Raw genomic sequence first — 10517 nt, forward strand, 5'->3', positions numbered from 1 at the left:
GAAGCATATTATCTAAAAAATTCTTGATATAATCAACTGATTCATGCGATATGTTGCCCCCCTCCTGTTAGAGGATGTATTTAGCTACCAAGCATTTTGGCAAGCTTTCCCCGATTCGAAAGCTGCGATAGACGAATAGAATGATAGATTGTTACAGCGTGGAGGAGACAGTCATCCCACCTAACAAACGCAGCAACTGTTGACAGAACCCTTTTTGGGCAGCTTCGGAGGCACCTAGCAACTAGCGGTTCACTAGCACGATTCTAACACGTTCGCACAAAGAACTCACTCACTCTGGCTCACCCGAAAAATACGTGGAACAGTGTCTCATAACTATATTGTTGTATTGTACCATTACGCGATGTGCGGCACTATCGCTCGTTTGATAGACAACTGCCACGAAGACATTAGACCCGGGGACCTTTGACAAATGGACACGATCCTCAAAATCAACAGAAAGAATGAAAAAGGAAAAAAAAAAGACGACGTTGCGGGGGTTAATGGTGAGCTCAGCCCCGCTCCCCGAGGCCAAAATGGCACCATTGTAAATCTTACCAATTGTTGAATGTGTGCGATGTGTGGCCTCAGTATGTGCAGACAGACGTGCCCCGTGCTTGTGGTGTACGTGACTAAGTGTATGTGTGTGTGTCTGCTGGTCCTGAAGGTGTTGACTGTGTGTGCTTTTTTTATATTTATTTCTTAAGGAATACTTTTACGAATTGCTCGCGGGACACAGCATGATGGAGAAGGGGATGGAAAGGAATGGAAGGTGGAATAAATAAGCTGATTAAAAACAAAAACCTGTCCCTGTTTCGGGATCGGTTGCCCGCGCTGTGTACGTGTTTGTCGCTGTTTTGTCTTTAGTCGATCGAGTTTGAAGCTTTGAAACGTTGGATTATGGTGTGAAGAAAGACTAGCGAAGTAAACTCCGGTACGGGTTCGGGTTTCGCTAGTTTGAGTTGAATAAATAATTAATTGAACATGACACTCAGCTAACCGTAATAATTGTTTAATTGTCAGTTCAGCATTACTTGAAAGATTGAAATGAATCTTTTTTAGCTTCTTTGTCTTTTTAAAATTATTTTTTGAGTTAAATACAAAGTAACTAAACAGTAAACCATTATGCGTTTGATTGATTGGTTTATATTATTTATTCGAGAGGATTACAACAATTAACATTATAAAAAAAAAACGTAGATAAAATCTAAACTTGAGTTCTATACAGTCTGTTCCCGAGTGCAATGCGATCCCAAGACATGGTCGTAATTCTGTTAATATCTATTACAAATATGTGTAGTTTAGCACTGTTTTAAAAATTCAATTTGTTTCGATTTATTTTAGAATCATTTATTATTTTGAATAATGAAGCATTATTTTTTGTTATTTTGCAATCCATGTATCGTTACACTTTGTTCCAAGAACTATAAAATTCAGGCAACTGTGCATATCCAAACCCGCGTTAGTCGAGAAACGCGTAAGTTAGGAAGAGAATGTATAGTCATAAAAAAATAGTGAGACCCTAAACTCATGGATTTAGTTAGATACAGCCCTGAACTCTATAGCTAAGCAAAGGATGATTATAGAAACATATATTATAAGAATACAACCTTTGTTAGTAAAGTTTAAAAGAGGAGAAGTAATATTATGCATACTACTTAATATGCACTGTTACATTTATTAGGTTATACAGGGTTTCGAATCATACAAGGGAATAGTTCAATCACTTAGGCCCTAAGTCTTAGGGGAATGTTGCAAATCGGTAGGGGAATGTTGCATGCAAGCTGTGGAAGTTTGCAATCATATAGGGGAGAGTTGCAATCGATAAGGGGAATTTTGCAAGCGTACTGTGGAGCTGTCATCAGACTGATTGTAACATGATTTAGTAACATGACATTGTAACATGATTTAGAAATTAACCAGAACATCAAAGTGCCTGTCAAATCCAAACCAGCTTAAAGCAAACGTTATTTGGACTCAGATTAAGATTACATATTGCCCCTTTAAATGTTGATTTTTACTATAGTTTTCTTATGCTGCTTTATCATTTTTAATTTTTTTTCTAATTGATGTTGTTTTCTCTATAATTGATTTTGTTTTATTAAATCAACAGCATCGCATAGTATGACATTCAAGATATCAACATTAAAAATAATAATTTATTTATTTGTTTATTTAGAATTTAGGAATTTATTAAGGAAGTAGAAAATCTAATAAATTTAGTATATTTGTTGCATTTTGTGCAAAATTACATATAAACAAGCTATTTGGCTAAAAACCGTGAACTTCCACTTTCTTCTTCTTCTTTGGCTCAACAACCGTTGTCGGTCTAGGCCTTCCTGTACCACTTGTTGGCTTTGGGCTTTCAGTGGCTAATTGATTTTCCCTATTTGGGGATCGAACTCATGACGGGCATGTAGTTAAGTCCTACGAGTTGACGACTGTACTACGAGACCGCCCTAACTTCCACTTTACTGGAACCGTTTTCTTTGCAGTCCACATTCATAGCGTATCTCGGGGATAACATGTAGTTACAATTTCCATTCATTCCAAAAAAAAACATATAACTGGTTCACTGGATCACATGATATAAGCGAAACAAACAACATCTTGCAATAATATCGCAAACCCTGCTAATAATGCTCTTAAGTCGGGATAAAACACGGAATAAACATTGCCGCATCCATGAGTCACTAGAGGAAAACGATAGATAAAGTTTTCAGTAACTGCTTAATCAGATTTTAGCATCTCATTTTGAAGCTTCAGCTCTAATGGCACTTCATCACGCCAACAGCATTTGCATGCGAGTTGCAGGAGATGGAGTGTTTGCATACGGATCTGGAGTTGGCTCTATCCCCTTGCCTCACGCCGAACAATCTGATCTTTGTGTATCTACGCCGGTAAGACTGAGCTAATTTGCTGTTTTCGGTTCAGGAGTATCCGGTTGGTGACATTAAACATTCCGTACCGTGTACTGGGGTGTATGGAAGAACGAAATTAATAAGCAAAGCACTAGAAACAGGGGATTCAAACATAACCTGAGTACTGCTAGCAAGGAATGAATACAGTTCAATAGGATCATTGAAGATCTTATGTGTTACGTGGTGATCGCGATGGATTTCGATATGAGGACAATGTGTACCTCATGAATGCAGTAAGACATAAAAATACTGAAAGATGTAATTATAAAATTTATTATAACTTTTTAGTACATGACTATCAATACTAAACCGTATTTTTAGTACAACATTAATAAGGAAAATTTGGAGAATAAAGTGATTAAATTAGAATGAGCGATGAGTTGATAAACATTTCTACGAATTCTCTTCATATCTGTACAGTAGCCTCGCTGCCCTACTCACATCACCACTTATCAGTGTAGTGTGTTTGTCCTCGGCTCTGTCCACTAAGCTCTCCGTACATAGCAATAGACGCAATGGTTTCAAGGTAATCCATTACATTTTGCCACAGTCTTGCATATATAAAAAAAAACACACACACACAACCATTTTCTCTTTATTTCACCCTTCTTCTTAACAGGGTTGATAAATATGACAACTGCAATGATATCAAGCTCAACTACGTAGCTCAAGATTACGGAGCTATATTTGTGCATTTTCGATGCTCACGAGTGATAGCCTTTCTTCGCTTCCTGTGTTACTGATTGATCGATTCGCGTCGGTTGCGCGTCGATCAAGGATGCAAGATTAATGCAATGTCCCACCAGATGCGTACCACTTACAACAATAGACTGCGACGGTACGGAAAACAATGCCCGAGAAACCGCTGCTCTCTGCTTCCCTTTTACCTTTGCACGGAGATTTGCGGCTCTTTCTTCGCTTCATAATTTCACCCTGACTGGTGGCGCGTGCAATATAAATGGGACCAATTAGCTGTTTCCTGTGATAAACTCACTAGCAACAGGTGACATCCAAAAATAATTTCAAATTACTTTCAGTGAGAGTGAAAGAGAGCACTGGAAAGAATGGAAGGAAATGGGTGGCCTTTGTGCCTCTTTGGTTTTTTTTTGCTCATTCCTTTCCAAAGCTCTGACGAACATCCTGTTAGCGGTGATATTTCGGGATGATTTTATCACTGCCTGCCGCTTTTTAGTGGCTCAGTACACTCGCACCCTCGGGTCGAGTAGGAAAAGGAATGCGCATTCCCGTCTGCTTCGCGGACTAAACTAGCCCATATTGTCCGGAGTTATCAATGAACGGGTTCGAGGTGCTGCAGGGGTTATAAGGCGCTAGCAGATTCATTCATACGTTTGACGCAGACTTTAGCCGGATGGAGAGCGAGCGAAGAGGGAAGGAGGGCCACATTCTGTGCAGGTGGTTTTGGCAAAGGGTTGCGATTAGATAAGGAGATGTGTTTTGATGAATGAACAAATAAAACTGCATGCCCCCGGGGGGATTGTATGGATGTATGGTTCAGATTCGGATCAGTCACGGCGTGGCGGTGATCATGGACGATGGTCTCTCGACACGTGGAAATAGAAGTAATACGAGGCGATAATAAATCCAACGCTCGTTTGATAAGAGTCGAGACGCAAAGGCTCGGTTAGCGGAGCTCTATCGGAGTTTGCGAACAGGTTATTTTCGGTTTGGTACGGTGTTAGGTCCTACACTCGACCGAAAGTCGAATGGGCGCGCGCATAACGTTGGTCGTTGGCTATCGCGAAAAGGGTATTTGTTGGATGTGGAATTTTGTTCGCACCACGCACGCGGATGTACGCATACAAAATGGCATAACGAGAGAGCATAGCAATAGGGCGTGCAATCGAATCGAGCCCGTGCAGTTTATCAGTAGCGGATGTTTTTGGAATGCCTTTCAGTAATAAGACGTTCATCAGGTTTTGTTTGATGGTACGTTTGCCAATTGCCAATAAAATGGGGATAAGAAGGAATGTAAGAAGGGCCAATATGGAGTTTGATGATGTAATACAGGCTTTTCCAGAGTTACGCGACACTCGAGTTGCGCGAATTGGAGTTACGCCAATTTTGAATTTTGACAGTTCAAATGTCAAATAGGTGCAATTTTCTAAAAACAATCGTCAAATGCAAAATATTGTTTTTATTGCGTTAAGGTTTCAAATTGGTAAACAGACAGAAATAATCGAATTTTCAACAATATATCGGCTAAAAAACGTAATTTTCGACTTACGCGAAAATCCGAATTACGCCAGTAGTTCTTCTACTTGGCGTAATTGGCGTTCTACTTGGCGTCCTACGTGGACCTGCCAGCCTATACAAGGCTTTCTTATTCAGACTTATTCAGTACCACGCAGCCAGATAGTCTCTTCCTGCTACGTGGTGGAGAGTCCATTGAAGACTTGAACCCTCGACGGGAATGTGGTTAAGTCATACGATGTGATGACTGTACCTCGGGATCGTCCAGTTGTATTTATTTTTTTTTATTTATTATTATTATGGTATCGAGCCTCCATGGCCTACATACACAATTACAACTAATGTCTTATAAACTATGTGTTCCTACAATTAGACGTAATGCAGTCTCGTATGACACTAGAACATTTCGGTACACTAAAGGACAGGTCTATGAAATTTGAAAATAAATTAAAATTCTTGGACATCAATAACAACGGATCCCTAGCACAGAAAAGACGATAACGAAAATCAGTTATTAAAAATTGTCGTGTTCTTAAATATCTAGTATGGACATAAAAATTTACATTACTTAGCAATAGAGGTGCATCGATTCTACCAGTTAATAGTTTAAACATAAACGTTCCTTGGGCAACCATTCTTCTCTTTTCAAGAGTTTAAAGCCCTAACAACTGACACCTCGTATAATAAGCTGGTAACGGTGATAAGCTGGTGTAATTCACAACTGACAAGAATATCATTAAAGTTAAGGCCAGACTTCATAACACCTAGCTTTGAAAACATTAAGATTAACTTACATTAGTTTCATATTTTTTCAAGCTCCTCCTTATACAAGCCTGGTTAAAAAGTAGTTTGTGTGCAGAACTCATTTGTAGGTTCTTGCAGAGCGCAACTAGTCTTTATCGACTAAAAAAATACTAGGCATAAAACTAGGCTGTTTTATAAAAAAAACCCAAAATATGAGGATTCTAGAATTCCCTATTCCCTATTTATCCCTATTTAAATTCAAAATGATTGGTTAGGCATACTTTTAGCAATGATTTCAACGAAATTTCGCTCGACGAAAGGGTTATTTATAAAGCATTAAGAATTGCTCGTTAAGTGGAAAAACGTTATCCATATGAGAAGGTCCTCTGTAATAAGATTACGATGCCCAAAAATAATGATCATTTTGCCATATACTGTGAATCCTCTTACAGGGTTTCCCACGATTTATTGGTTGGTTCCCATCAATTTTTGGTGGGTTCCCATATTTTTTTTGTGCGTTCCCACGATTTTTTGGTCGTTCCTTAGAATTTTTTGGTCCAATTGTATTGATATCCAATCGGAAAATACCAATAAATTATGGGAACGAACCAAAAATCTATGGGATACGACCAAAAAATCGTGGGAACGCACCAAAAAATCATGGGAACTGACCAATAAATCGTGGGAAACCCTGTATGACGACTCTTTCGCACAGGGAGTGCACTTTTCATCGTGTTCGTATCACAAACGTTAACGTTGTTGAAATAAAAAATAAATAAATTGAAAAAAGAGCATAATCAATTAAGATAGATTTTTTTGTATTTGTGACGCGTTTTATTACCAATATTTTAACCAAAGATGCAATTATGAACACTTCAAAATGACGATTAATAAACTTTTAGGTTTACATGAAGATCGCCATCTTTGTCATTTTGTATTATGTGCTTCTGAATATCGATATATATACACACGAAATTGTAAGGGGAAAAACAATGTTAAATATAGCGTGTCTTGAAAAACAAACTTTAAAATCTTTGTTTAAAATAAATAAGTGAAATGCAAATAACATGAAATCACCGAAAACCATGTGAAATATTTTAAAACTAATTAAAATTATTTCATCGATTTCTGATTAATAAAGCAAAATCAAAATTAATTCGTTATTGTATGTAAATTTTAAAAATATATTTAAAAAATTTAGTTACTTACAAAAACCTTCTATTAACCTTCTTTGAGAAGTAACAAAAAAGCTTTAAATTGATACACCAATAAATAAACTAACAAACCAATAAAACTTTTCTCACTCACTTTGTTAACTTTCACTAATTTGAGACACTTAAACCTCACTGAACAAGTCCGTCACGCAGCCAATGTCATCCATCAATGAAATGCTTTCCTTTTAATCGATGCCGAGCAGGCACCTCGTTAAACTTTATCACAATTCTTGGCTGCCGACCATATCCCGAGGTGATAATCAACATTTCATTGAGCAGTTGTGCCTGTCCCTGTGCAGACAAAAACTGAACGGACTTCATGCAATCAGCTTGTCCCAGTAGAACCTTTTGCGATTTGGCTTTGTTTAAAGGAAATAAAACATTATAAAAGAACAAAAACGTGTCCACAGTTACCTAAATAGTGCTTCATTGGCATTCGGTACATTGTACGTCGTCGTTTCGGTTCGAAGGTGTGTCTGGCTTCTTTCTAACGTCACCAGTTTGTGGAGCGCTGTTATCTGCTGATATCAGGTATTTTTTGACAATCCAGAAATAGCAGATCAAGAAGCTGACTGTTGTACACGGGCTGGAATTTCTTATCGGTTCGCCGAGTTTTTGGCACAAAAGGGGATTTTTCCCCTTTTCAATGCGAAGGGGTGTGCGAATTTCGCGATGCTGAGTGCGTCTCGCGTTTTGCGTTTCACAACGAAGCCATCAAAGTGTGCGGGGATTCTCTGGGACGGGGAATTCTCCCAGCATTCTTCCACAGGATCTCAAAACGCAACCATAATGTTGCAATTAATCACTAAGCTGGGAATCGCCGTACTTTTTTTGCATACATCCAGCTCCGATGAGTTGCATAGAGAGATGAATAATTACATCAGAATTACAGAACAAAGCCAGAACTGCCCGGCTTAGACAGTGTTTTTCGATGGGATAAATGTCGTTCGGAACAGTCGCAGAAATGGGCAAAGAAATGGAAAAACGTTTCTAAAAACAAAGGAAAAAAACAGGGACTACAGCTGGGGATAAAGTAACATCTTAATAATGGGTAAAATACGCATTAATCATCATACGCAGCATCATGCGCAGTCGTTAGCGACTGCTGATGCGTGAAGTTAACAAATCATCTCTTTCCGACAGGAAGCGAGAAAAATCATCATTTTCTCACGTTTCGATCCATGCCAACCTTCTTGTCACGGTGTTTCACATCGATGGCAGGCGGTCTGTGTCCTCGTTCAAATGTTGAAGGTCAACCGCGGAGAAACAAACCCTTTCCCTTTCAATCTCTCATGTGCAAAAACAAAAACAAAACACGCCAACTGTGGATATGCCATCAGCAATACCAGCATGTGCTGACCATGACGATAAGATCGCTGCACCAGTGGTGGTGCTCACTAATTGTGTCGGTGGTTTCGGTTGAAATTTGATAACAACTTTACAACGGGGAAAGCCTTTTACACCTATAAGGGGCGATGCGATCGCACCATGCAGTTTTCCAAGAACTTGATCGCGATTGACACTGGTCGATAGCGTGCACACGAGGAGCAATCGGTGCTGCCCATCTGATTCTGCTTTATCGCAAAAGGGTGACCGGTGTATTACAACGCTTGCTGAAAAGTTCACTGGAAAGAAGGAACCCAGCATTATCGCCCATTTTCTATCATACTGTATAGAAATTGGCTAGCGCCATCGCGCGTCCTTGACGGCTGGATGGTGTTCTAGAGTCTAGACAGTTTGACTACATTGTTTACCGTTGATGCGGTGATGTAACTATTTATTTCGTGAAGTACGCTGTTTGAGTAAAGAAGCTGGTTTTGAATGCAAACATAGCAATAGAACTGTTTGCACGATGAATGCCATGTTTCTCTATATTTACATACCGTGCATCAAAATTGTCCAACCATAGTGGAGTATAAATTCCTAATTTTGTTTGATAAGAATGACAATTTGATTAAATTCATGTTGAAATGTACGGTAATAAATCGTAGTCATTAGCGTTGACATTCTGACAACCGAGTTCAGAATCAAATTGAAACCGTCTTCCGATTTAACCGAGGAGGAAAATCTTCATTACCACTTATAGGCCACTGTATTGCAGTTGGGCTTCTAGGCTAGAGTTGTGCCTCAAGTACCAGAACTGTACGATTCATTCAATTCATCCTAAAGAACGAACGACCTACGTTCATCTAATCAACGTTCATCGATTCTTTATAAATCATAATGTACTGAGTTGGTCATCAAAATAACGTCCTACCCGTCGAAATAAAGAACGTCCTAGTACGCCAGGTCGTTCATTTCCCCCATAAAAATATGAACGTGAACCGTAATACCAGGACGTTCAAGAAAAGAGCGTCCTACCAACCGGAACAAAGATCATTCAAAGTCTGCCTAATAATTAATAGATGTAATACACAAATTATGTTCTTTCTAAATGCAACAATTTACCATATTTTCTTCAACTGAAATGAACGAATGAATCAGTTCATCTAAATGAAAGAACTTGTACGTTCACGTTCATGGAAATGAACCGAATTGCCCAAGCCTATTCTAGGTAGACTATTTTGATGAAATGTACTAATTATTAATAATGTTAACGTGGTTATTTGTTACCTTTATGGCAAAGATAAAAGTAGACAGCTGTGGGTCTGACAACTTGCTCAACTTACGAACAGGCCGGCAAAGAACAAATGAATCTAGCTGATATATTTTCATGCGATTTGTTTTATTTCGTTTTAGATTGCTTAAAACCTTTGAAACAAATGATTGCTAATTATCTCACCTATTTTTGTTTTGTTCTAAGAATTACGTTTTCTTCGCCCCCGGGTCTACGTTACGGTAACATTTGTCCAATATCAATACTTTATAATTGCATTTTTTGTTTTTCAAAAACTATGTCATAATTATTGGTCATAATTACTTCAAATCACTTAAAATTTTGTAATTATTTCGATTATTTTTCATAACCGTTTTGGTATGAAAAGGATTATTTCGTGACCTTTTTGGTTTGCAAACGCGTCCGAAATGTAAAAAAAACTAGATGTTTGTCTTTTGCAACAAAAACACATTTGTCCGCAATAGTTTGTTCATTCGATTTGGTATCATTTTCATACAACAGGCATGACAATTTCTGTAGGTCTGCACCTGATAAATGTATAAGCAATAATCTTTTATACAGATGAAAGTGTACGTCATATGAAAAAAATGCTTCGTATGTTTTCTTATTTAGGAAGTAATGTTCTTTGTCTGCTAATAAATTTAGAGAAACATTATTTTAGCGCAATACTTTACCATAGGAATGTTTGGTTTCTTGAGTGTATCCATTTTTTTTTTAAATTATTAATCAATTATTTATTTAAAAAAGGTTGAAGTAAATAAACACAAATAGAGCCCCACTGTACCTTACAAAATTATTCGAACTCAACGCCTT

This window comes from Anopheles arabiensis, chromosome 3 (genome assembly GCF_016920715.1).
Source record: "Anopheles arabiensis isolate DONGOLA chromosome 3, AaraD3, whole genome shotgun sequence".
Lineage (NCBI taxonomy): Eukaryota > Metazoa > Arthropoda > Insecta > Diptera > Culicidae > Anopheles > Anopheles arabiensis.